Raw genomic sequence first — 26,088 nt, 5'->3', positions numbered from 1 at the left:
GGGTTCACCCGAAAGGGGGCAGCTCGGCCCCACCGCGGGAGGCAGAGGGTTCCAAGGAATCCTCCGGGCAGGACACGTGGTATGCCAGGTAGGCGAACATGACTGAGGAGGAGAGGATCCCCGACCAACGTCGCATAATTGAGGAATCTGAACAGGCATGGCAATGTTTGTGCGCTGCCAAGGAGGCGCGGGCAGGTGGGGTGTATGGGGGCAAAGGGGACCCGGCACCTGCTCGTGGGGCAGGAACTGGTAGAGGCCGTGGCGGGGGGACCCCAGGGTCGCGGGGTGAGTGAGTCGGGGTAGAGGTGTCAGGGACTGCTCTGGCGGCGCAGAGACCTGGTGGCACTGGGGCCTCACCGAGCGCAGACGGCTCGGGGGGGGGGGGGGAACAAGCCAGCGGTGAGTGCTGGCAGAGGCAAGGGAGGGCCGGCGGGCGCAAAACGGCCTCCAAACGCCGGGACGAAGCAGCAGAGGGGTCCGCGGCAGCCTGCCCTCCACCGAGGGAGCACGCAATTGCAATGTTGGAGTGCGAGTTTGTACCTGGAGTGCGAGGGAAAGGTCCAAAACGAGGGGTGAGTGAGGTGCGGAGAGTGGCAGCAGTGGAAGTGGATGAGGAACGGTTGGACTATGAGGACGAGGATGAGGAGTTGGAGGAAGGTGAAGTGCGTGACGATGAATGTTGGGGGAAAGGGGAAGCGACAACAGGTAGAATTAGTGTTTTCCAGGCGGCACAGGACGGAGCTGGCCGGACGGCCAAAGGGAGTCAGAAGCCGGCGGATGCCAACGACTTTGGCAGGTGAGGGCACATGGTGGGATGCTTGGGATGAAGGTCCTAGAGGGGGGCGCAAAAAGGCCTGCCGGTCGGTGGGTGTGGGGGATGGCTCTGTGTGGGATGGGGGGGCCTTGGGGAAACGGGGCCCGTTCCAATGGATGGTAGAAGCAGGTCGTGACGGCCAGCGTGCAGACAGACGCGCCGGAGGATAAGGGTGGGAAGGAGGATGGATCGTATAAGTTGAGGAAGAAGTTGCCTTACATGGGTTTGGCGATGCCACTCGGGTCGCATTTGTCGGAAAAGACAAAGGCCAGGATTTGGAAGCATGAGTATGTGGATGTTTTCAAACTTTTACATAGAGAAATTCAGGCGAAGGAGAGGTCTAAGGAGGAGGAGTGGGAGTTGACCAGGCGGCCGAGGGTGCCTGTGACAATGGAAAACAGGACGTCGGCGTTCTTAATATACGCGAGTATCTATTGCGAGAAGCATGCGGACAAGGCGATAGCATTGTTTAAATATATGGATGTGATACGGAAGGCCCAATTGCATTTTGGGGGCTTTGCCTGGTTGAGCGATGATGAGGAGTTTAGAGCCAGGATTAGTGTGAACCCGGACAAGCCATGGGGTGACATTGATCAGGAGCTTTGGGTGCAGTGGATGTCTTCTACGCAGGCGGCGGCATCTACTCATACAGCGAGTGGTCTCCCGATTGCCTACCGGCCTTTTCAGCCTCTTCCCGCCCAGTCTGGGGCGGGCGGTCAGGGAGTGTCCGGGGGGTCAGGGGGTCAGGGAGTCAGGGAACGTGGACGGGGGCAGCTGGACAGCAGTACAAACCTGGAAACACTGGGGCCTGCTGGAACTTTAATAAAGGTTTCTGCACACAACACCCATGTACGTTTAAACACAAATGCTCCAAGTGTGGGGGGGCGTCACCCGGTCACACAGTGCCTTACTCTTGCCACACCTTCAGAACAGTGCAAGATTACTAAGGGTAGGGGCCAATCTGGGCCGAAGGGCCCCTACTCCGGTTAAGGTGGAGGCCATGGGTCCATGGCTCTCTAGGTACCCTGATAGAGAGGCGGCTTTGAAGATTCATTGGGGGTTTGTCGAAGGATTTCGGATTGGCTATCAGGGTCCCAGGGAGAGGCGTTGGGCGGAGAACCTGCGTTTGGCAAAGGAATTGCCAGAGGTGGTGGCGAGCAAGTTGCGGAAGGATGTCTCGAGGGTAGGATTGCTGGCCCGTTTGACACGTGGCCAATGTCGGACCTTATCATTTCTCCATTGGGGGTGGTTCCCAAAAAGGAGCAAGGGGAGTTCAGACTGATTCACCATTTGTCGTGGCCTGAAGGGAGTTCGGTGAATGACTTCATCGCAGAGGAGGATTCCAGGGTGTTGTATGCGTCTGTGGATGATGCCCTTGGCTTGGTGAGGGCTTGCGGGAGGGGGGCAGAGTTGGCCAAACGTGATATCAAGTCGGCCTTTCGCCTCCTCCCCATTCACCCGGTGTTTTTTTCTTTGCTGGGCATGCAATTCGAGGGGGCCATCTTTGTGGATATGGTGCTGCCGATGGGTTGTGCGATTTCTTGTGCGCTGTTTGAGACCTTCAGTTCCTTTTTGCAGAGAGCCTTCGTGGAGAGGAGTGGGCACGGCTGGTGTCGCAGTACCTGGATGATTCCTTGTTCGACGGGAAAGGGCTGACTTGAGAGTGTGGTGAGGCTCTGGGGAAGTTCCAGTTGTTGGTGCAGAAGTTTGGGGTTCCATTGGCACCGGAGAAGACGGCGGGCCTAGTTGTTGTTGGACCTTCTTGGGCATTGAGTTGGATTCGGTGGCATGGCAGGCGCGGCTGCCGGTGCAGAAGGTGGCGGAGATGCAGGATGTTTTGACGCAGGTGATCTGCGTTCGCAAGATTGATTTGAGATCGGTGCAGCGCCTGCTCGGTTTGCTGACTTTTGCGTGCCGGGTGGTGAGGGCAGGGAGAACATTCTGTAGGTACCTCTGCATGGCCATGTCGGGGGCGGTGCTCCCTCACCACAGGGTCAGGGTAACGGCGGGAGTCCGGTTGACTTGCGTGTATGGCTGGTGTTCCTGGAAGAATTCAATGGTGTGACTCTGGATTTTGTGCATGACACGATGGTTTGGCAGGTGCAGCTGGTTTCGGAGTTTTTTGGGACAGGCGATGTGCAGAGCAGTGGACGGCTCATTGGCTGCAACAGGGCAGAGCATTGCGTTTCTCGAGTTGTTTCCCCTGTTGGTGGCGTTGGTGGTGTGGGGGCCGGAGTTCCGCAACCGGTCGGTTTTGTTCCATGTTGACAATATGACGGTGGTGGAACTGGTGAACAATCAGAAGGCAAAGGATCTGCGAGTGCTGCAAAGTTTCATGCTGCTCTGCTTGCGTTTTAATGTGCTTTTCGCGCGCAACATGTGCCTGGGGCGAGTAAAGAAATTACGGATGCGTTATCTCGTTCGCACTGGCAGCGCTTCAGGAGGCTGGCGCCGGGAGCAGAGGCTTGCAAGACCAAAGGGCCTGGGGGGAGTGAGAGTGGTGGGTTTGGCCGAGAAATCTATAGCTCAATCCAGGAGATGAGCGTACAGGTTGGCATGGTCTGAGTTTGGTGCCTTTTTGGGTTGGGGCAGGGCTGCGTGGGGAATGCCCCACAGTGACTGTGAACGGGGGTGGTGTGTTTTGTATTGGATTGCATGAACAGAGGATTGTCGCAGACTACGATAGCTGGCAAACTGGCAGGCATCGCGTTTTACAGCATGGTTTACTTGGGTTTTGATCCGGCCAGGGCGGATTTGTGGAGTCCAATGTTGAAAGGTTGGGGTCGCATGAGGTCAGAGGGGGAAGGGGGGAGCTGCCGCATGAAGCGATCACATTTGAGTTGTTTACGAGAGTGCTGGGGGAGTTGCCCCACTGCTGTCATGACGATGGGGAGGTGGCGTTGTTGCGATTGTGCATGGTCTGGATGTTCTTCAGAGTATTTCGGGTGTCGGAGTTGTTGGGAGTGCGTGGGGCTCCGGGACGGTTGTTTGAGGATGTGAGGTTGGATGGGGCCCGGCAGGGTATATGGTTGGGTCGTTCAAAGACAGACAAGACGGGTCAAGGCAAATGGGTGTGGCTGAAAGAGAGCGGGCGTGTGCCCGGTGCGTGAGTGGACGGCTTTTTTGGGACGAGTGCAGAGGTCGGATGGAGAGATTTTCGTACATGCTTATTTGAGGCGCTTGACGTCCTTTCAGTTGTTGGGGGTGTTGCGGATGGCTTTGCGGAAGATTGGCAGGGATCCAGAGTGTTTTGGAACTCACTCGTTTCGTATTGGTGAGGCTACGGCGGCGGCCGGGTTGGGTTTGTCCTGGGAGGAGATTTGGAGAATTGGGCGCTGGAGGTCCCGCTGCTGCGAACGCTATGTGCGTAAATGAAGGAGGTCGGAGTCAGGGTAGTCGGGGGGGCTGCTGTGGTTGTGTTACAGATCTGTTTTGCTGTGGTGTTAATCTCTTTCTCTTCATAGGTTGCGTTTGGGGGCCAGGGGCCAAGACGGTTACCTGGATTGTTGGACACTCCTTTGTACACAGGGCCTCAAAATATGCAGACAGGCAGGTGTACGGTCGTAGCCTGAGCCTCCGGAGCAGTCTTCACGAGGTCCATTGGTGGGGTAAGAGTGGGATGCGTTGGGGCGATTTGTTGCCCTGGCTGATTAAGAAGGTGTCTCAGCTGGGTTGCCCGGACATGCTGGTGATCCACCTGGGAGAAAATGACTTGTTGCATTTGATGCAGAGGGATCTGGAGGCAATGAGGAGCAATCTGGCTGGCGCCTGAATTGTTTGGACTGAGTTTGTGCCACGAAGGATTTGGAGGGGGGCACTTAAGCCTGCAGCCATTGAGAGGGCAAGGCGGAAATTGAATTGGGCGATGAGACTTTTTTGTGATGCTCACGGAATCAAAGTACTGGCACATGTTGGGCTCCGGCTTGAGGAGCCCCTTCTCTTCCGCGACGACGGTGTGCGCCTTTCGCACATGGAAAATGCTTACTATCTAATGGAAATGTGGGATACCATCAGCCTGTTGTGGAACGAGTCTATCTGGTGTAGGCGAGATTGAGTGCGAAAGGTGCACGATTGGTGGGGCAGGTAACCGCCCTCCGGGGGTTCCCTGGGTGGCAGGACTTGGAAGGGGTGGGGAGTCCATGACGGGCAAAATCACCCTTCCGGGGAAGGGGTTACAGGTGCAGGATGGGGGGTGTGGTAGATGGAGGTGAAATGACAGAAGATGCTGAAGGAGGATGAAGGTGAAAGGGGAAAGTGAATGGTATGTGTGAAGAGGTCGTGGTGTGAATTGGAGTGAGTAGTGGAGTATGTGAATGAATGATGTTTGGAGGTCATGATGTTGGGGGATTGTTAACTGTTATTGATGTTATGTTGAAATTTGGTTGTCATACCTGTCCTAATAAATGGCCTTTTACGCTAAGACATGCGTGGAGTGGTTATTGCGCGATGCGGCCCCCAGAGGAAGTGAGGTCGACAGACCAGTCTTCCCCCTGGGGTGTTCGCGCGATACTGGGACAGGTAGGCTAGGATAGGATAGGCTGGGGGGTGGGCTTAGGGGTGGGGAGTTAGGGAGGGTACTTAAGGGGACAGGGGAGGAAGTCCTTCCTTTTCCTGTCCCCGGTGCCGCAGGGTAACAGTTAGTTTGGCCGCCCTCCCACCCTACAAATTTTCAGGAGTGGGGTACTGGCAGTGTTATTGGTTTGCTACAAGTTATTCGGCGTGCCAGTTTAGGACGGGTTGACACAGGGAGAGTGTTTGCAGGACTTGGGAGGGGTGGGGAGTCCATGACGGGCAGAATCACCCTTCCGGGGAGGGGGTTACAGGTGCAGGATGGGGGTGTGGTAGATGGAGGAGAGATAACGGGAGATGCTGGAGGAGGATGAAGGTGAAAGAGGAAAGTGAATGGTATGCGTGAAGAGGTTGTGGTGTGAATTGGAGTGAGTAGTGGAGTATGTGAATGGATGATGTTTGGAGGTCATGATGTTGGGGGGATTGTTAACTGTTATTGATGTTATGTTGAAATTTGGTTGTCATACTTGTCCTAATAAATGGCCTTTTACGCTACGACATGCATGGAGTGGTTATTGTGCGACATCAGTTGCAGCAGTGTTTCTTCTGTTTTATGCAAGCAGGAACTTCCGAACTACAGATTTTTGTAAAGTATCACCACAATGTTTCATCAGTCTTTCTGTATATACTCTAGTCTCCTGCTCTTGCCCCCGCGAAACTGTAGCAACAGCTGAGAAAAAAAATATATGATTTAAGGTTTACAGTTTATACTTTTGTTGATACTGGTAAAAACTAATTTCTGTTGAAAACTATTAATCTAATATTTACTTGGCTTTCTAACAGACCCTGTTCCATCTGCCAATACTGTGCAGTAAATGGACTGTGCTCGCTTGTTGAAATTGAAACCGATCATAAGTTTAAAATCTTGAAGATAATTGTCCTCTGAGGGCAGTCAAAGTCAGTGTGAGGCGCCTGGCCTCAAAGTACAACTGGATTAGACATTTTTGGAATAGACAAATGTCTTTTGGATACTGAGCGTAAATTGTGACGAGGAGTATAAGGAATAATTGCGTACACTCTGCACAGCTGTATGGCAAGTCAATAACTCTGAAGGGCATCAATCGTTGCACCAGCCTACCTTCCAACTTGTGACAGCATTCGGGTATACTTTCAAATTAGCTGTTACGTCGAGTTTAAGAATATTTGGGGTTCTTTGAGAACACAACATGGACTTAATATTAAAAGATTGTACTAGTTTATAAAAGTAAATCACACAATTATAAACAAGGTAACAAGCCCTGAGGGACTGGGCAAGTTATGTCCTTAAACTGAGAAGTATACAGCGGAGTTATAACAACTTGGGTGCACTTTCATATATAGAACTTAAGGCAGTCATGTACGTTTCCTTTGATAACTGCCTCATTCAACTGGGGAGGGGGGTGATATCATGCTGTCTCACAGCAGCCTATTGATCCATCAGAACGAGAGCAGCAACTCCCTCCTTTTCCAGCATCATGCGCAGCTGGTGCATCACATAAATCGATGTGGTGTTTCAAGTCATGTCATTTACTAAAATAAATGTAGTTAGCTATGTATTTCCATTTTTTCTGAGACTTTGGTCATAAATGGTTATAACGATATGGGTATACCATGGCTGAGCCCAGAGCAGGTATTTTTAATAAGGAAATAATTAAAGCTTTTTCCAGCATGAGGGTACCAATATATCACAAAGGAAGCATTTAGTAGGAAAGCTAGCATAGAAGCGATGCTATGTATGATCATATTAAATATTCTGATGGGACAATAATCTAGTGATGAGCCGGAATTTATTGTTTTACTCACCGTGATTATACAGATCACAGATACAATGGTGAGTTCAAAAACGACTGGTTTTGTATTTTACCTAGGGTCTAAGAGATTGTGACCCAACCTCCCTGGAGAATTGGCCCCTGAAGTGGAGTCAGACTCATCATACAGCGCATCAATTTTGGAAATGAAGTAAAGCATGCACTGTACTTTTGCCATTTTACACTTGATTTCACAATTGTTTTATGTTTTACATTGTTCCTTTAATCAACCCAGGTGTTTTCTTTCCATTAATGCTGCTCGTGATATTTTTTACAGAGCCTGTAAAGGCGATTTTGAGTTGTAATATACCTACGGCAATAGGCTGAAGAGTGTTTAATAAAACACAGTTGCTAAAAAAAAAATAACAACCCCCCCAGCAATTGAGTAAGGTAATTGAGGAAAAGAATCCACCAACCTATGGATAAGAGAGGAGATGAAGGTCACTACAATTACTCTTGGTCTGGGTCAGGAGAAGAGCACTACACAGTACGCAAAATCACCCTATCATTGGGAAAGCCAGGGGCCAATCAAACACCACTCTCTTTGCCACCCTCCATTGGAACAGCGTGGGGGAGAGGGACCAACAAATACCCCAAATACGGTCTACAACCCTTGATCAAGATGTAATGCTTCAAGGAGAATTATTTTAATAACTCTACAATTAAACATTACCCTTAAATAGTATAACAACAGTAAACACATCAATTCCTTGGGAAAGGTGCTACTACGCGCGCTATGCTGCTGTGAATTTAAGCGTGCAGCGCTTATTACTATTTTAAAACTACAGTTTTTTCTATCTTGGTTTCTTTTTAATTTTGTATCCCCCTGATTTTAAAAATATTACCGCTGTGCCCCCACACTTGCACTATAATTGTGCCCTCACCGCGTTTAGAGCGGAGTTTGTTGTCTTCTTTGCTGCCTGCTCGTGGCGCCTGGTCGCCATCTTGGGGGTGGTTACTGTTCAACGCGCCACTTGCCTGAGCGCTCTAGCGCTTCTCAGGAGTCCAGGTGAGCCTCTACTTAAGGCGAGCACTTTAGTTGCTCGGCCTTGGGAAAGGTGCTACTACGCGCGCTATGCTGCTGTGAATTTAAGCGTGCAGCGCTTATTACTATTTTAAAACTACCGTTTTTTCTATCTTGTTTTTTTTTAAATTTTGTATCCCCCTGATTTTAAAAATATTACCGCTGTGCCCCCACACTTGCACTATAATTGTGCCCTCACCGCGTTTAGAGCGGAGTTTGTTGTCTTCTTTGCTGCCTGCTCGTGGCGCCTGGTCGCCATCTTGGGGGTGGTTACTGTTCAATCGCCACTTGCCTGAGCGCTCTAGCGCTTCTCAGGAGTCCAGGTGAGCCTCTACTTAAGGCGAGCACTTTAGTTGCTCGGCCTTGGGAAAGGTGCTACTACGCGCGCTATGCTGCTGTGAATTTAAGCGTGCAGCGCTTATTACTATTTTAAAACTACCGTTTTTTCTATCTTGGTTTCTTTTTAATTTTGTATCCCCCTGATTTTAAAAATATTACCTCTGTGCCCCCACACTTGCACTATAATTGTGCCCTCACCACGTTTAGAGCGGAGTTTGTTGTCTTCTCTGCTGCCTGCTCGTGGCGCCTGGTCGCCATCTTGGGGGTGGTTACTGTTCATCGCGCCACTTGCCTGAGCGCTCTAGCGCTTCTCAGGAGTCCAGGTGAGCCTCTACTTAAAGCTCACACCTCTCGCGCAGCGGTGACGCGCAGCGGTAGTGCCTGAGTCAAGCCAGAGTCTGCCCGTCTGCACCCGTCCGCGCTGAGGACGCGTGGGGCGCCGCGGGCTCCTCCCGGTAAAAACTGACAAAAAGGGACTCAGTTGTTCCTAAAAATAGATGAAGAGTAGTATGGTCAAGGAGGGAAGAAAATTAAATTAATAGGGGGGTAGTGCTCAGTAGAGGGCTACCCTGGGCATCCCATTAGTTGGAATTAATGGCCTCACACACTCTTGCAAGTGTCATGCTTCATCATCGGCCGTTGCTCCTCGTTGGACAGGCGGTGCAATGTCCAACGGGCTCACCTCTAGGAGGGGCTCTTTATCGGAGATCTTTTTTCCAACAGCCTGTGGGTGAAGTGCAAGTGAGGGGCCAGGTGAGAGGTGGATAGTGTAGGTGGGTGCGTTAAAATATAGCACGAGGTACCGGAGATCAATTTATTCTGGTGGTTCCCATGCTATATGTTAAAACCAGTGGGTAGCCTATGATCGCCAGAGATAAAGGTTCCGTATCACGATCTAGGACTACAATGAGTTCTGTGAGGTCAACATGTTTCTCGCTTGTGCAATTATGCTGCGATTCTTCAGGACCTAATATAATAATACTTCTATCACAAGGGAAGACCTAATAAAGTGTCAACCTATACAATATATATTTTCTGTTGTACTACCTGGTTAAGACTGCTCTTGCCTAGAGGAGACAAAAGAAAGAGTTAACAAAATACAGAGACCAAGCTAACGGAGCTCAACAAAGAAATCACAGAACATAAAGATTTCTTAATGAAACAAAAAGTGGCAAAACTACAAAAAGATATTGAACGTTTCTCTAAAGAGAAAGTGTATCCATATCTTAAGGACGACTTTGTCCCGACAGGGACAGGGTATCTCTCCGACTCGAGCGCTACCTCATCAAGGCGAGGTTCCAATAGCGATAACAACTCGAGTGGAGACGAGTGGCAACCCAGACCCCATAGAGGCAATAGAGGAGGGAGACGGGCACAACCCTTTTATCAACACCCCTTCTATCAAGGTCCTCCAATGTGGCAATTTCCACATTTTCAACATCCCATGACCCCCTTTGGACCTCAGTACCCCCCTCAGTTTGCCCCACAAAGCATGAATCAGCAGCCTTTTTTAGACAGAGGTTGGGGCAGAGGGCGCGGGCGCAGGCGAGGAAACGCTCTGGACAAAAGGGTTCAGTGGGAGGACACACAAACCCTAGGGATGGAAACGAGGAGCAGGACAGGAAGGAAGTGTTTGGTTGTGAACTTATCATCACAGTACCAGAAGAAAAAGTCCTCCAGAAAGGATTGGGCTTTGTTCCCACCCCTAAAATAGACAACTTTGAATTGACCTGTGAAATTCAGAAATTCTTCAGGAAAGTCAGACTGAGAGCGTTCTTCGACGGAAGACCCGTCGAGATACGTTCTGACTCAGGTCTCCACAATCCATCGACTTTTACACCACACAGTGGAATGATACCCAATGAAGTCCTAACATATGAGCAGGCTGTGCTCAAGGACATTGGGGCCCTGAGACCATGTAAGAAATACCATAATCTGTCCAATATTGAGACACAGATACTCAATTCATTGGGCAATGATGAAACCATCACTATCAAACAGGCAGACAAGGGTGGAGCCACAGTCTTAATGGACACTAAAGACTATGAAATGGAATGTCTAAGACAACTCGGGGATAGACGCTATTACACTCCTATTCCAACTGACCCCACTGAACGACTTAAAACCACCATAACAGGATTGGTGGAGTCTGCAGAGTGCCAAGAGTGGATCACTAAAAAAAGAGGCGGAATTTCTTGTGAAGAAAGATCCAAGGGTACCATATTTTTACACCCTCCCTAAAATTCACAAGGGGACAACACCAGTACCCGGACGCCCGATTGTCTCAGGGATAGGCTCTGTTTTGGAGCCTTTATCACAATTTTGTGACTACTTCCTGCAGCCGTTAGTGAAGAGAATCCCTTCCTATGTTCAAGACACTAAAGATGTCTTACGCCTCCTTAACAACCTACAGGAGGACATCCAAATTGACTTCCTTATCACCCTAGATGTGGAGGCCCTCTATACCAGTATCCCACAGAGGGCCACACTCGGGGTGATAGAGAGGACTCTCAACATGGAAGTATGGACATCAGCAACACCACCTTCATTTATCATGGAATGTGCTGATCTTGCCCTGACAGAGAACTTTTTTGAGTTCAAAGGACAGTATTATCAACAGACCCAGGGCACGTCCATGGGCAGTACTTTTGCCCCTTCGGTGGCCTGCCTGTACATGGCAGATTTTGAGGAACAATACATCAATGGACCAATGAATCCCTACCACTCGAATATCATACTGTGGAGGAGGTTCATTGATGACATCCTCATACTCTGGACAGGGACATCACACCTGTACCTGGAGTTTTTCACGTGGTTGAATACCTTGAATGATTTCCTTACCTTCACAATCACTACCTCAGACTCCAGGATAGCATTTCTGGACCTTACCATCAGATTGGAAGGGGGAAAGATCAACACCACTATGTATCGGAAGCCCACGGACCGGAACAGTCTATTACTCTTCTCGAGCCATCATCCAAGAGCCTTAAGATTGAACCTGCCCTTTGGGCAATTTTTGCGGGTTAGGCGCAATTGCACCAACCTCACAGACTACAGGAATGAGTCTAGCATTCTTTCACGAAATTTGAAAGAAAGAGGTTACCCCGCAAGGGAGATCTACAAAGCACGGAAGCGGGCACAGAACAATAATAGAGAGGCACTTCTGGAGAATAATGTCAGGAGCACACAAGATAACAATCCACTGACCTGTGTGACAACTTTAACACCTATCTCTAATGACATTAAGAGAATTGTCAAGAGACACTGGCAGATTCTCAACACTGGAGAACTAACTCTTGAGACCCCAAGGTTTGCCTTTAAAAGGTCCAGCAATATAAAAGACATTTTGGTTCACACCAGACCGAAACAAAGTACAGTTCGCAGACAGAACACATTGTGGCAACTCCCTCCAGTCAAGGGACACTACCCATGTGGTTCCTGCAGTGTCTGCCCCTTCACTAATGTCACCAAGTCCATCAACTTAACAGAGACATTCGGGGGGCGCTAGAGGGCGCACTACGGAATGGCTGGCTGCTGAGTCGGCTCCGCCGGACGGGAGCGGTAAAATCATCCCCCTTGGCCCCTAACCTACCCCAAATACTGCGCAAAGTGGCTGAATGGACGTCTAAAAGCCCCGACTCCGTGATGTAGGAGTAACAGCCAGATGGAGTGAGGCACGGAGGAGAAATCGGCAGAAAACCGCACCACGCTGCAAGGCTATCCAAAATGGCGGAGCGCGATCGTAGCGACCACGGACACGAATGACCGGTGTCACCCCCAGCGGCTCTCAAGGCGGAACGGAAACCTAACCGGTCCACAACGTGCACCAAGCGCCGGCGAAAATCAGGTACGAAATGCTTGATCTGCGTGGGGAAATCGCAGCGGAGCATATGCGTTCCAAGGCGGCCAAAATGGCGGCGGCGGTGACACGCAAAATCGGCGAACCCGCAAAAGACGCTGACGGCGCCCTATAACATTGGCACAGCGTGGGATCCGGTGTAGACACGCTGAACTGCATGCAAGTAATAGTAAAAAGGAGAGCAGAGCGGCTGGGGGTGAACCGGAAAGCGTGGCGCAGTGTGAGGCTCTGAGGCACTGCCGCTTGCTGACTCGAAAGGCGCGAAACAGGACCACCGTCTCCCACAGGTCCATGCCCACACAACAGGAGGTACCCCAGCGGTGACAAGATCCCACAGCAGCTACAACAACGCAGGGCACACAGGGCACACTCGCACCGAACGCCGTGCTGAGCAAGTATGAGGCTAGGCGAACCATCCAATGAATAGACCCACGGCGCTGGGGGTGGTCGGTGCACAACTACGGCGCAGACGGACGGCGATCAAGCCAGCGACCCCAACGAGCCCACAGGTTGTTAGCCCTGCTGTATCTCCTGGTGCTATGGGGAAACCTGACAAGCAGCAATCGAAACTGCCCTTCGAGACCAAGAAGCAAGCGACGAAAACAGGAGCTGCTTCAGAGGCGGACGGAGAGCAGGTACTGGGGGACGGCGCCAGCATGGAGACGGTACTACGGGCTATACAACAGAGCCTCCAGGATATGAATAAAAAAATGGACAACGTCGTGGCACGGGTGGACACCCTGACGGCCAAACTGGAAAACCACGAGGAGAGACTGGTGGAGGCAGAACAACGGATCTCAGCGGTGGAAGATCACTCCAAAGACACCACGAAAGCATGCAGTGCCATCGAAAAGACCGTGGAAACCCTGAAAGCGAAGGTGGAGGACCAGGAAGCGAGGTCACGCCGAAACAACGTGCGCATCTCGGGCCTGCCGGAATCCACCAACACCGGCAGGATGGAGACGTACGTGGAGAACATGCTGAAGGATATATTCGGCGCTGGGAGCTTCTCCGAGGTTTTCCTGATCGAACGCGCGCATCGTTCCCTGGCCCCCACTCCAAAACCAGGGGCTACACCTCGAATAATCATTGCCAGAGTACTTAACTACAGAGACAGGGATACTATACTTCGACTGGCAAGGGAAAAAGGCGCTATCAACCATCAGGGCAACACGCTGGAGTTTTACCCTGATCATACCATGGCGGTGCAGCAGGCGCGAAAGGAGTTCGCTCCCGTGAAAAAGAAACTTCGAGAGCTGGAAATCGGGTATGCGATGCTATACCCAGCAAAACTTAAAATCTTAGCAGATGGCAAGCCGGTGGTACTCACGACGGTGCAAGCTGCGCAAGATTACGTCAGAACCCTTACCAAACGCCGAAAGGAACGGGAGAATGCAGGCAGAATGAGAGACAACGACTGACAACGCGAATGGCGAACATATGCGGATTACTGAACTGTTTTTTTTCAGAGATGGCTGCTGGAAACGGACGATTCCTTTGGCACGAGACTATGATTTGCACTCCACGAGGGTGCAGACGTTGCTGCAGACGAACGTTAGGAGGGGGCCATGTCTGGCAGTAACGCAGTGAGTACACTTGGGGAGCATTGTGGATGGGCCCACACACAAGGACCATGTGATTATTGCATCAGGGCGTGCGGACAGCAACTATACTAAATGCGCCACCTGTGTGTAGTCCCGAAACACTGACTCTGGGGCGGGTGGCAATGTATATGAGTGCTTGAAACCACGAAGGGAAACAGGGGAAGTACGGATTGTCCTAAACACATGTGGGGGGACGGGAGGGGAAGAGGAGGGTGTACAAATTCGACACTGTCATTGTGTGAAACCGCACCCGTCCACATCCACTATGTGGATGGAGATGTGTGCTTCGGGCGACACCCCCAGGAGGGTGTACCCCAAAACAAGTTTGATTACAGTTTTGAACTTCGGGGGGGAATGGCTTTGGCAAAGTTTGGGTGCTGAAGTGGGTGGAGGGGGGGCAGGGAAGCTGAGTATGGTTCATATGTTCACACTGTGTCTGAGAAACATTGCGACCTCGCTTGTTGCCTGTAAAGATAATGTTAAAAGAGCACTATTTGACAGAAGGCCACACAGCTCGCACGGCATAAGCTTTTAACCGACCTCATGGTAATGGCACGTTTTGACTCACTCAACTTTCTAACATGGAATGTCAGGGGACTGGGAATCCCAGAAAGATAAGACAAATGTTTGCTTACTTTAACAGGCTTAAAGTAGATGTGGCATTTCTACAAGAAACGCACATGGCACCCACTACTACTTCCAGGCTGGGGAAGAAATGGGCGGAATCCACCACTGGCTCATACTACTCGACGTACTCACGGGGCGTCAGTATCTTAATAAAGAAGGGGACTCACTTTAAAATCAAAGACGTGTACACCGACACAGGGGGACGATATGTGATAGTGGTGGGCGAGGTGAGGCAGCAAAGAATGGCACTAGTGAATGTCTATGGCCCGAATGTAGACGATGCAGGTTTTTTCAAAAAGATATGGCACAGAATAGCGGATATTCAGGCGGACAATATAATATGGGGGGGGGACTTTAACGTCACACTCCACGACGGGCTCGACAGAGCTCCACACACACTTGAGCAACATACCAAAGCGAGGGAAATGCTACTAGATGCGATGTCTGATTTACATGTAAGCGATGTGTGGAGGATACTGCACCCAGGGGAACAGGTAGCCACACACGTTAATGCGGCGAATAGGAGCTGGTCCAGGTTGGACTATTGGTTGGCCACGCAGGATATTATCACATGGGTAGAGCAGATAACACATCTCCCGAGAACGCTATCAGACCACGGCCCAGTGCTCCTAAGGTTACGTATCCCACACTATGTCCCACCGCCCTACACCTGGCGATTTAATGCGCAGGCCTTGCGTGATCCGCTATATGTTGACACTGTCATGAAAGCGATCACGGACTATTTTGAGCTGAATTCCCCCACTACGGAGGACCCGTGCCTCCTGTGGGAAGCATTTAAAGCGACGATACGGGGCGTCTGCATTAGCACATCCTCGGGTATACTAAAAGACATCCGTCACCAGCTAAAAAGGAGGGAGGAGATGATCCAGGAACTGGAGCAGCAGTACACAAACACTGGCGACACAGCACTACTGAGTGACATTCAGGTACTACTATCGGAATACAACACATTTGCTGACGATGAACTAAAATACATCTTCAAGAGGACAACGGCTAGGAGATATGGGGAAGGGGGACGGCCGGGCAAAGCACTAGCGGATAAGATTTGCTCAGGCAGGGCACCACAGCACATAACGGCGATACGAACTAAAGACGGCACATGCGCACATGATATCCAGACCATTATGGGAGAATTCAGAGTTCCCTATGGGGCACTATACGAGGCAAGGACACAAATACCACGGGAGGAGATATTGGAATACATGGCTGACGTGGAGATCGCCTGGCTGGCAGACGGCCACAGAAACTATTTAGCACGGCCTATCACGACACAAGAAGTTATAGATACCATCAAAAGACTCCCTAACGGCAAAGCGCCGGGACCGGATGGTTTCGTCATAGAATTTTACAAAACATATGCCAACACACTAGCGCCACATTTGGTGAATTTGTATGAAACCGCGCACGAGGCCCAAACGCTTCCTCCATCAATGAGAGAGGCGCTGATCATCGCTCTCCTGAAGCCAGGCAAAGACGAAGAGAGCTGTGACTCCTACCGCCCCCTCTCGTTAATCAACGTGGACACTAAAATATTAGCGAGCATTTTAGCGGACAGACTAAAACCGCTCATGCCGCTACTAATAAGGCCGGACCAGGCTGGTTTCATTCCAGATAGGTCGACCACCCACAACACTCGCACCCTCTTTGCCCTGGCACACTACTTGGCCCCAACCATAAAGGCGGTTGCAGTTTTATTGGATGCGGCCAAGGCATTCGACACTATTGACTGGCCCTTTCTCCTCGCGGTCCTAATCCGAATGGGATTCCCGCCATTGTTCATTGGCTGGATCACAATGTTGTACTCGGGCCTGACAGCACGCATAAGGGTGAACAAACATCTATCAGCCCCAATAGACATCAAGCGTGGCACTAGACAGGGATGCCCTCTATCGCCAATGCTGTTTGCCCTCATACTGGAGCCTTTGGCGTGTAAAATACGGCAACACCACCACTATTCAGCTATTCAGCTGCCCACGCGGCCCATACACATAGCTTTGTACGCTGACGACATGGTCCTCTACGTAAAAAACCCAGAGACGAATCTCAACCCGCTACTGCGGGAATACATTAAATTCGGCCATTATTCCCGTCTCCACATCAATTGGAGCAAATCCCTCATACTCCCACTGACGGATGGTACCCTGCCCATGGTGCTAGACTACTCCTTGGAATGGCAAGAAGAGCCGACGAGATACTTGGGCATTTGGTTCCACAGAGACCCGGAACTGGTCATCCGCACCAACTACGGGAGAACCATATCGGCGCTAGAGGATAAGGTCAAGAGATGGATTGGGCTACCGTTATCACTTGCAGACAGACTCGCCATAGTGAAAATGGTACTCCTGCCTAAATTCTTATATCTCTTCAATAACATACCTATCAAGCCCCCGGCGGAGGTGTTTCGTAACATAAAATCCCTCATGCTCACCTTAATTTGGGCGGGGAAACAAGCTCGGCTGGAACTACAAACTCTGACACTGCCATACGCAAAAGGGGGTTTCAAGGTGCCAGACATTTATCTGTACTATCTGTGCGCGCAGGCGCAATTCGCGCATTATTGGTTTCATGAGATTCCGTTTCTAACGCATGTAGCGGTGGAAAAAGGGGACGCTGATCCCATCCCACTGTCATGTATTCTAACACATAAACGTCCCAGGTTACACGACCACGACATTAACACAGTGAACACCACGGTAGAAGCATGGAGGACACTAAGTAGGAAGGCACAATGCACACCAATCTACGCCCCAACACTCCCCTTAGCTCACCACCCGGCACTATCTGTCACACAAGAACAGGTGGGAATGGATCTTCTTAAAAGTGCTGGCATAGATACCCTAGGCAATTTGTATAAAGATGGTCAATTTATAACACTAGACAAACTGACATACATCCAAAATCCAACCCTGTTGTTTAGTTTCAACTATTATAGATTGCAGAGGGCGGTGAAAGAACATTTTCAGACATTCCCAGCAGAACCACAAACACTTGAACCGCTGAAACTCGTCCTCACCACCCCCTCGGCATCTCACTTGGCGTCTCGACTGTACCGCAGCGCGCAAATTAGCTTCGGGGGTAACACTACAAAAGCCAGGGGAAAATGGAGCACAGCACTGGGGGACACCCTCACAGAAGAGGAATGGGAGGCTTCCTGCATGCTAACGGGGATGCTGACACCAAATGGAAATCTTAGACTGATCCATTATAAATATTTACACCACATGTACCATACGCCTGAAAGACTATATAGATATGGTCTGAGGGACAACTCCAACTGTACTAGGTGCGGTCAGGAACACGCAGATTTCCTACACTTGGCTTGGCATTGTGAAGCGGTGGCGCAATACTGGGATCAGGTGGTACAGACTATCAACACTATCTTGGGGGCCACTTTACCATGCACAGCAAAAATTTGCCTACTGGGGTTGGTGCCACAATTTAGAGCGAGGCGACGCAAACTGTGTATGGTCGCACTACTGATGGCGAAGAGGAGAATATCCTTACATTGGAACAGTAAGCGGAAACCAAAGGTGAAAAACTGGCTAGAGGACTTGACCTATTGCAGAGATACTTTGGTCACGTACGAGGAGGAGCTGCCTGTGGGGTCCCGCCCCAGAGACTATTGGGAACCTTTCAGACAATACCTGGTGTCAGTGGCTCCTGATAATGAAACGTGCTGAGCACACACTTACTACAGGTCATCTATTACTCTGTGAGATACATGATGGGGCAATGAGAGGGGGAGAATGTTGTGACACAGTAATTTGAGTATTAAAGGGGGTTACTGTTTTGATGTTATGTCACTCCCCTAGGTTACGGGGGTTCTGACGGGAAAAAAAAACTGAAAAACGTGAGACTGACAGAGCATATATACCATACTGATGCATTGTCAAATAATAAGCCTACAACAGCACAGAAACTGCGCCGCCGGACCTATGGTTGTCGGCTGATGGGCTGTGTATGGACGACCTTCTGTTTCGGGTCTTTGGTTACATGGACAGCCGGCCTTATTAGGTTGTAGGCGATATGCTTGTACTATTTCTATGACAATGTGCAATAAATGTCTTACACAAAAAAAAAAAAAAAAAAAATTAACAGAGACATTCACTTGGGAAATTCGAAACCATACCAATTGTAACTCCTCTAATTGCATCTACTTAATTAGGTGCCCTTGTGAGTTACAATATGTGGGCATGACCACCCGACCTGTCAAGATTCGTATATCGGAACATCAAAGCAATATACGATGTAAGAAATCCAACACCAAGATGTGTCTGCACTTTCTGGAACACAACTACACTACCGACTCCATAAGGTGGCTCATCCTTGAAATCCCAAACAAAAGATCTAAACAGGATCTATTCCAAAAGGCACACGTCAAAAAAGTAAATTCCCTTTGGGCAAGTGAACATTAATACAAAGGTACTTACAAACAATAAACTCACTAGTACATAAGCATAACAAAGAAGCAATGAAAAAATGGAAATCCAAAAACGTGAAAACACTGTAATAAGATCAAAGCACTAGTACAATTTATTGACATACATTCTGTTCATTAAAAATTGGGAAACAAACACAGGACGTAACAGTAATAAATAAAAACATTCCAATAAAAATGGAGTTACAGGAAAAAGGACTAAATTCAAACACCAAAATTATTTCGAATTTTCCTTAATTTTGTAATCCACATTCACTCCTTGAGCATCGACGCGTTTCGGCGGTATGAACAAAGTGTAACCGGCTTTAAATAAGATTGGTCTAAATTATAACAGGCCACAAATCCAATTTAATTTCAAAGATACACTTTTATAAAAAAAACACAATGAAATGTCCTACTCTATGTTTGAACATCCATTATAGCATTGCCTCCAACATTATACAATACATGAAAACAGAACACATTACATTGCACAATTTCACAAACATTTAGCAGCATGTTAACACGATAAGAAAGTAGGTCACCAGATTTAAGCAGCACCTTACATTTCATTGCATATGTACTTTAAACAACAAATATCTAAAAACCGGCCTACCACATTTAGACCAGGTTATAGAGTGATCGAAAGGGATTCACATTTCATTGCATATACACTTTAAACAACACGTTTCTTGAACCGGCCTACGACATTCGGACCAGGTTAGAGAGTGATCGAAAGGGATTCACATACGTATCTAATCTAACACACCGGAGGTGGCAATAGTATGGAGCATGATACATCACCTACCTCAGGGATATAATGTTTCAGTCAGTGCATATTAAGGGGTATATGTCCTCCTTATCCTTTTCTTAGGATATTCGGCCTGCGAATTATCCTATAGTTCACCTAAACATAAAGATGAATATATCTTATTTGTTTATGCTAAGATTAATTCTAGAATCAACAAATACACTTGAGTTGATGTAATTTGAAACCACAGCGGGATAATGTGCATGTTTATTCATGGCTGAGCTTCTCATTATCTTTTTAAACCCATTTTCTTTTTGATTTTTTAACCCATTTCAGCGTGAGTTTCGTCCATACCAAAGACAGATCGAGTCTAATAAGACCTTATTTATTGTTATTAGCTGATAATGCTTTGTACCGTCATACAATGCACTCTAAAGCACTCCTAAGCACTCCTACAAATTATTATGAACAGCCACATGATTACTAGGTGGCCAGATTGAATATATGCCTATGTGTATGATTACATGGCCACAGAATAATTACTCTCGCTTATTTATACTGAGAATATTAAGCCAAATTTCCCTTTAAAATAAATTCCCACTCAATGCAACTTACTGATTTAAAAATGTAGTTGCTGATATAGATTCAACTTTCGAAATACGTCCAGCGCTATTGCTGAAGGCTGTAAATGAACAAACAAACCGGATAATGACATTAGTTACTATGGCTAATTCAAAAATGACGGACATAGAACACTTCTTAAGTTAGATACTCACTAAGTGCAACTTACTGATAAAAAGATATTGTTGCTGCGGTAAAATTCAGTTTTTCAAAATACGTCCAGCACTGTGGCTGAAGACTGTAAATAAACAGAAAGAACGAAATTACCATCAATACATTTTGCAAGTGTGATTCTGGGTTTGCTGTCTCGAATTTTTAAAGTGCAAATGATATACTTACACAAAGTATTAACTGGTGTAAGCCTGGAACGCGGTATAGTCTTGATTAGTTTTAAACTTGCTAGGGACACAGCGTGACTCCTGATACCTCTTAATTAAGGCAGCTCAATATGGGTCTCTGTCCTGAAAATTAAACAGATACAGAGCGCCACCAGATCAGAAGACTTCCAGGAAACCGAGATACAAACCGAAAGAATTGGCGCGTTGCACAACTGACCCGCCCTTCTTACCTCTAAGACTTGCTTAGCCGGCGTCCCGCGTCCTCACGTACGATAAGGCAAAATCAACAAAAAGCTGCTCTTCCAGCAAACCTTTATATACTGGTTATACTGATAGGCGTATACCACATAGCCTAATGGAAAACACGGAAGTATAATGACGAGCACGGAAGTAATTGAGATAGACGATGGACTATATAGCGTACCTTCAATGTTTGGTGTTGATAGGAACACAAATGAATATAGAAAGCAGACTAAATAAAGCCTACCAAGTGTCTAAGTAGTGAAGGCTGTGTTGTTATATATAGACACGCATATTTACACGTTAGGTGCGTAATAAATATGCAAAAGCGGACTAAATGATATTTCTCAGATATTCATGCCTATCGACCGATAAAAGACTACGTCATTATGAATCCACGTATTTACACGCGAAAACGTAATTGTAACTACGGGTATTTTTCTAAGTGGATAATTGTCCTGAATTAATACTATGTGTATCGATAAATGCACCGATATCACAGAAGTACATTTATATATCCCAAAAGCAGGGAGTATTTCTTTTATCATAAAAACATAAGCGTGTTGGTCTCATAAGACATAGGTTGTCAGGAGTGCGAACTTATATGGATAGTCTACGCATTAGATACATATAGGGCATTCTTATAAACATCTCTGTTCACATATGCCAATGCGTTAATAACAGTTTACAAGATGTAATAAGGGCCTTTCTTTTTGGCAGGATAAAATAACACAACTCCCTGTTTCTGCTAAGTTGAAAAAGGGTGTTGATAGATCAAACAACAGCTATACGCGTTTGTTATTGAAAGGAATGTCGGTCCAGATAGTAACCTCAGCATAAGTTACAGAAAAAATACAGAAAAATATCCCCTATTCTTTAGATATCCCTAGTGGAATGGTTAATCTGGTGGCTACATGAATGATACCTAACACGAGAATCTCTACTAATCAGAAGCAATTCAAATGTAACAAAGAGAGCGTAGATATATTATACTGCTCCAATAATCCGCTCCCATTCTTCCCTAGAGTTTAGTCCCCGTTTAGCTGTATCGAGGTAGGAGATTTACCATTGCTCCCTTTCCTTCCTTCTGGAAACAATATTGCCACCTCTTTTGCCTATCCTAATCTCCTCTAAGACAAACCAACCAAAATCTGATTCTTTGTGTCCCTTTTCAAGGAAATGAGCGACAATAGGTGCAGTAATTTTCTTGGTCCTCACTGCTGACCTATGTTCCTGAAGTCGTATGCGTAACTCTCTTCCCGTTTCTCCAACATAGCAGAGATCACATGGACACCTAAGCAGGTATACAACATTTTTGCTTTTACAATTGTTGTGCGTCTTGCATTTTACAGTTTTAGTATTGCAGGTAATTTCTGATCCTACAATACATTGTGAACATATGTTACACATACTACATTTCGTTGTTCCAATGACTCTAGTGCCCTCAATTGTCCTTTGACTCTCTGCACAATCCTCTCTATAAGTGTGTACAAGTAAATCGCGTAAATTTTTATTCTTTTTAAATGCAAAGAGAGGTTTCTCTAAGGCTAGTTCTTCCTCGTGATTTAGGATATGCCAGTGCCTGTTCACAACATTCTTTATCTGATTGCTAATGTGTGAAAATTTGCTGACAAAAACCACCTTATTAAGGGGTTCCTTTTCCTTAGGTTTGCTGTGGACCAAAACATCACGGTCGTAGAACTGCGCTCTTTTCAATGAATGTGACAGAAGCTTTTTTGGATATCCTCTATCCTTAAATTTCATACTTAGATTCTTGGCATGTTTATAGTAATCATCCAGTTCCGAACAATTTCTCCGAAGACGGAGAAATTGACTAAATGGGATACTCTCCCTCTGGGATTTGGGGTGGAAGCTGGAGAAGTGAAGCAGGGTGTTTTTGGCCATGGGTTTTGTAAACAGTTCAACTGCCAGAACACCATTACAGTTTTTAATGCAAATGTCAAGGAACTCCACCTTAGAGGTACTATACATGGATGTAAATCTAAGGTTGGGATCCCCCAAATTAATCCAAAGTAGGAATTCCTCCAAAAGTTCAACTGAACCTTTCCAAATAAAGAAAATATCGTCAATGTAGCGGTACCAGCCCACTACAGTTTCGAAAAACGGGGCCATTTCATTTTCTATGTGCCTTGCCTCGCGTAAATTTTTATTCTTTTTAAATGCAAAGAGAGGTTTCTCTAAGGCTAGTTCTTGTGGCTGTTCATAATAATTTGTAGGAGTGCTTAGGAGTGCTTTAGAGTGCATTGTATGACGGTACAAAGCATTATCAGCTAATAACAATAAATAAGGTCTTATTAGACTCGATCTGTCTTTGGTATGGACGAAACTCACGCTGAAATGGGTTAAAAAATAAAAAAGAAAATGGGTTTAAAAAGATAATGAGAAGCTCAGCCATGAATAAACATGCACATTATCCCGCTGTGGTTTCAAATTACATCAACTCAAGTGCATTTGTTGATTCTAGAATTAATCTTAGCATAAACAAATAAGATATATTCATCTTTATGTTTAGGTGAACTATAGGATAATTCGCAGGCCGAATATCCTAAGAAAAGGATAAGGAGGACATATACCCCTTAATATGCACTGACTGAAACATTATATCCCTGAGGTAGGTGATGTATCATGCTCCATACTATTGCCACCTCCGGTGTGTTAGATTAGATACGTATGTGAATCCCTTTCGATCACTCTCTAACCTCGTCCGAATGTCGTAGGCCGGTTCAAGAAACGTGTTGTTTAAAGTGTATATGCAATGAAATGTGAATCCCTTTCGATCACTCTATAACCTGGTCTAAATGTGGTAGGCCGGTTTTTAGATATTTGTTGTTTAAAGTACATATGCAATGAAATGTAAGGTGCTGCTTAAATCTGGTGACCTACTTTCTTATCGTGTTAACATGCTGCTAAATGTTTGTGAAATTGTGCAATGTAATGTGTTCTGTTTTCATGTATTGTATAATGTTGGAGGCAATGCTATAATGGATGTTCAAACATAGAGTAGGACATTTCATTGTGTTTTTTTTATAAAAGTGTATCTTTGAAATTAAATTGGATTTGTGGCCTGTTATAATTTAGACCAATCTCATTTAAATTCACAGAATTGTTGGGAAACAGATATACATACATCCTGATGAAGGCGGTCACACTTTGTTCATACCGCCGAAACGCGTCGATGCTCAAGGAGTGAATGTGGATTACAAAATTAAGGAAAATTCGAAATAATTTTGGTGTTTGAATTTAGTCCTTTTTCCTGTAACTCCTTTTTTATTGGAATGTTTGTATTTATTACTGTTACGTCCTGTGTTTGTTTCCCAATTTTTAATTAACAGAATGTATGTCAATAAATTGTACTAATGCTTTGATCTTATTACAGTGTTTTCACGTTTTTGGATTTCCATTTTTTCATTGCTTCTTTGTTATGCTTATGTACTAGTGAGTTTATTGTTTGTAAGTACCTTTGTATTAATGTTCACTTGCCCAAAGGGAATTTACTTTTTTGGCTTGTGTCTATTGTGGTACCCTATCCCTTTGGTTTAGGGGTCCCTCTCTCTTTTATTAGAGATCATAAGTACGGTCTTTTTTGACTGGAGAGTTGCTTTCTGCCATTGAGCTTGGTATCCTTTTTGGAGGGATCATAATCTCCCAATGGATCAGATTAAAACATTTGGTTTTAGTGAAGATCAACTTCAACGCATTATTAGCACCAAGAGCGGCAACAGAATCACTGTCGCCTCTGGCAAAGGGGAAAATTGGGGGAAATTGATAAACCTAAAGAAAAAACTTATAAGAACTGAAGCTCATGCAGACTTCCTATTGGAATATGTAACATCAGGCAATATACCCATTGGATTACAGGTTCGAAATGAACCGGGAGTATTCACAGAAAATAGGAAGTTTCTTGAAACTTGGGCACTAATCTCAAATTGATGCAGCCGAGATTGGATGCTCTTAATTATTGAAACAGCACAAGGCCTAATTATACTAGAGAAAGAGGAAATCGACAAACTAGAAGCTGAACTCAAAAACTGTCCAGCTCTAGAGGAGGCCAAAAAGAAACTTGCAGACATCAATAGAGATGTGGAAGGATATAGCACCTATCTCCTCAACAAAAAAGCGAATAAATTAAAAAAAGATATTGAACAATATGCAGAAGAGAAAACCTACCCATTTCTTAAAGAAAATTACTTCCAAAACAAATACAATGGAAATTGGGAAAGACCACCCAATAGGCAGATATACTCCAGAGGAGGAAACAAACAGGTCACTTTTTCCAATTCCTCATGTTCTAGTGCGGAGGAAGTAGGATGCAATGAGGCTGGCATAAATAGCTGTGATCAGGGTTTTTTTTTAGAACCTCGCCCGAGGAGAGGACAAAACTACAATGGGAACCGAGGACAGGGAAACTTCAACAGAGGGAGACAACAACACCACAACCAGGGGCACCCACAACAGAATTACAATCAGGGACCCCCTCAACAAAATTACAATCAGGGACCGCCCCAGCAGAATTACAACCAGGGACCTCCTCAGCAGGACTATCTGAGTACCCGGAGCAAGAGATACTGGAAACCGACAAACTACCAGTAATTAATTTATCCAGTAAAAACCTTAGTGATACAGAGATAGGGGTTCATAGCAGAGGGCTTAGCTTTGTCCCTTCAACTCACCTTGATAAGTTTCAGCTAGAAAAGGACTTGCGTTCCTTTTTTAGAAAAATAAGACTCAGAAGATTTTTCGAAAATAGGGAGAGCAGAGAGCGAGTGAATATCTCTGGACTCAAACCAAAGTCAAAATTCACACCCACTCTAAGTATGGTTAATAAAAACATAGAGGCCTTTGAAACTGCTGTAGAGAGCTGTGTTAATAAATTACTGGAAAAAGACAAACGAAACCACAACCAGAATATATCTCGTAGTGAAAGAGAGGCATTAAATGCACTCAGAGCAGATGGATCCCTCACTATTAAACCAGCGGATAAGGGTGGGGGTGTGGTGATATTTGACACAAAGGATTATGAGCAAAAGATGCTTAGTTTACTGAATGTAGGTGAACA

The 26,088-nt window shown here is 46.7% G+C and overlaps 1 protein-coding gene across 2 annotated transcripts in view; it reads right to left on the bottom strand.

The window, feature by feature from the left end:
* The window catches only part of DCAKD (dephospho-CoA kinase domain containing), a 364,264-nt gene that overhangs the window by 241,937 nt on the left and 96,239 nt on the right, over window positions 1–26,088 (bottom strand). The gene's annotated exons all lie outside the window — the stretch shown is intronic.

The sequence above is a fragment of the Lissotriton vulgaris genome, chromosome 5, assembly GCF_964263255.1.
Source record: "Lissotriton vulgaris chromosome 5, aLisVul1.2, whole genome shotgun sequence".
Classification (NCBI taxonomy): Eukaryota; Metazoa; Chordata; class Amphibia; order Caudata; family Salamandridae; genus Lissotriton; species Lissotriton vulgaris.
This window is presented reverse-complemented; position numbering and strand designations above follow the sequence as displayed.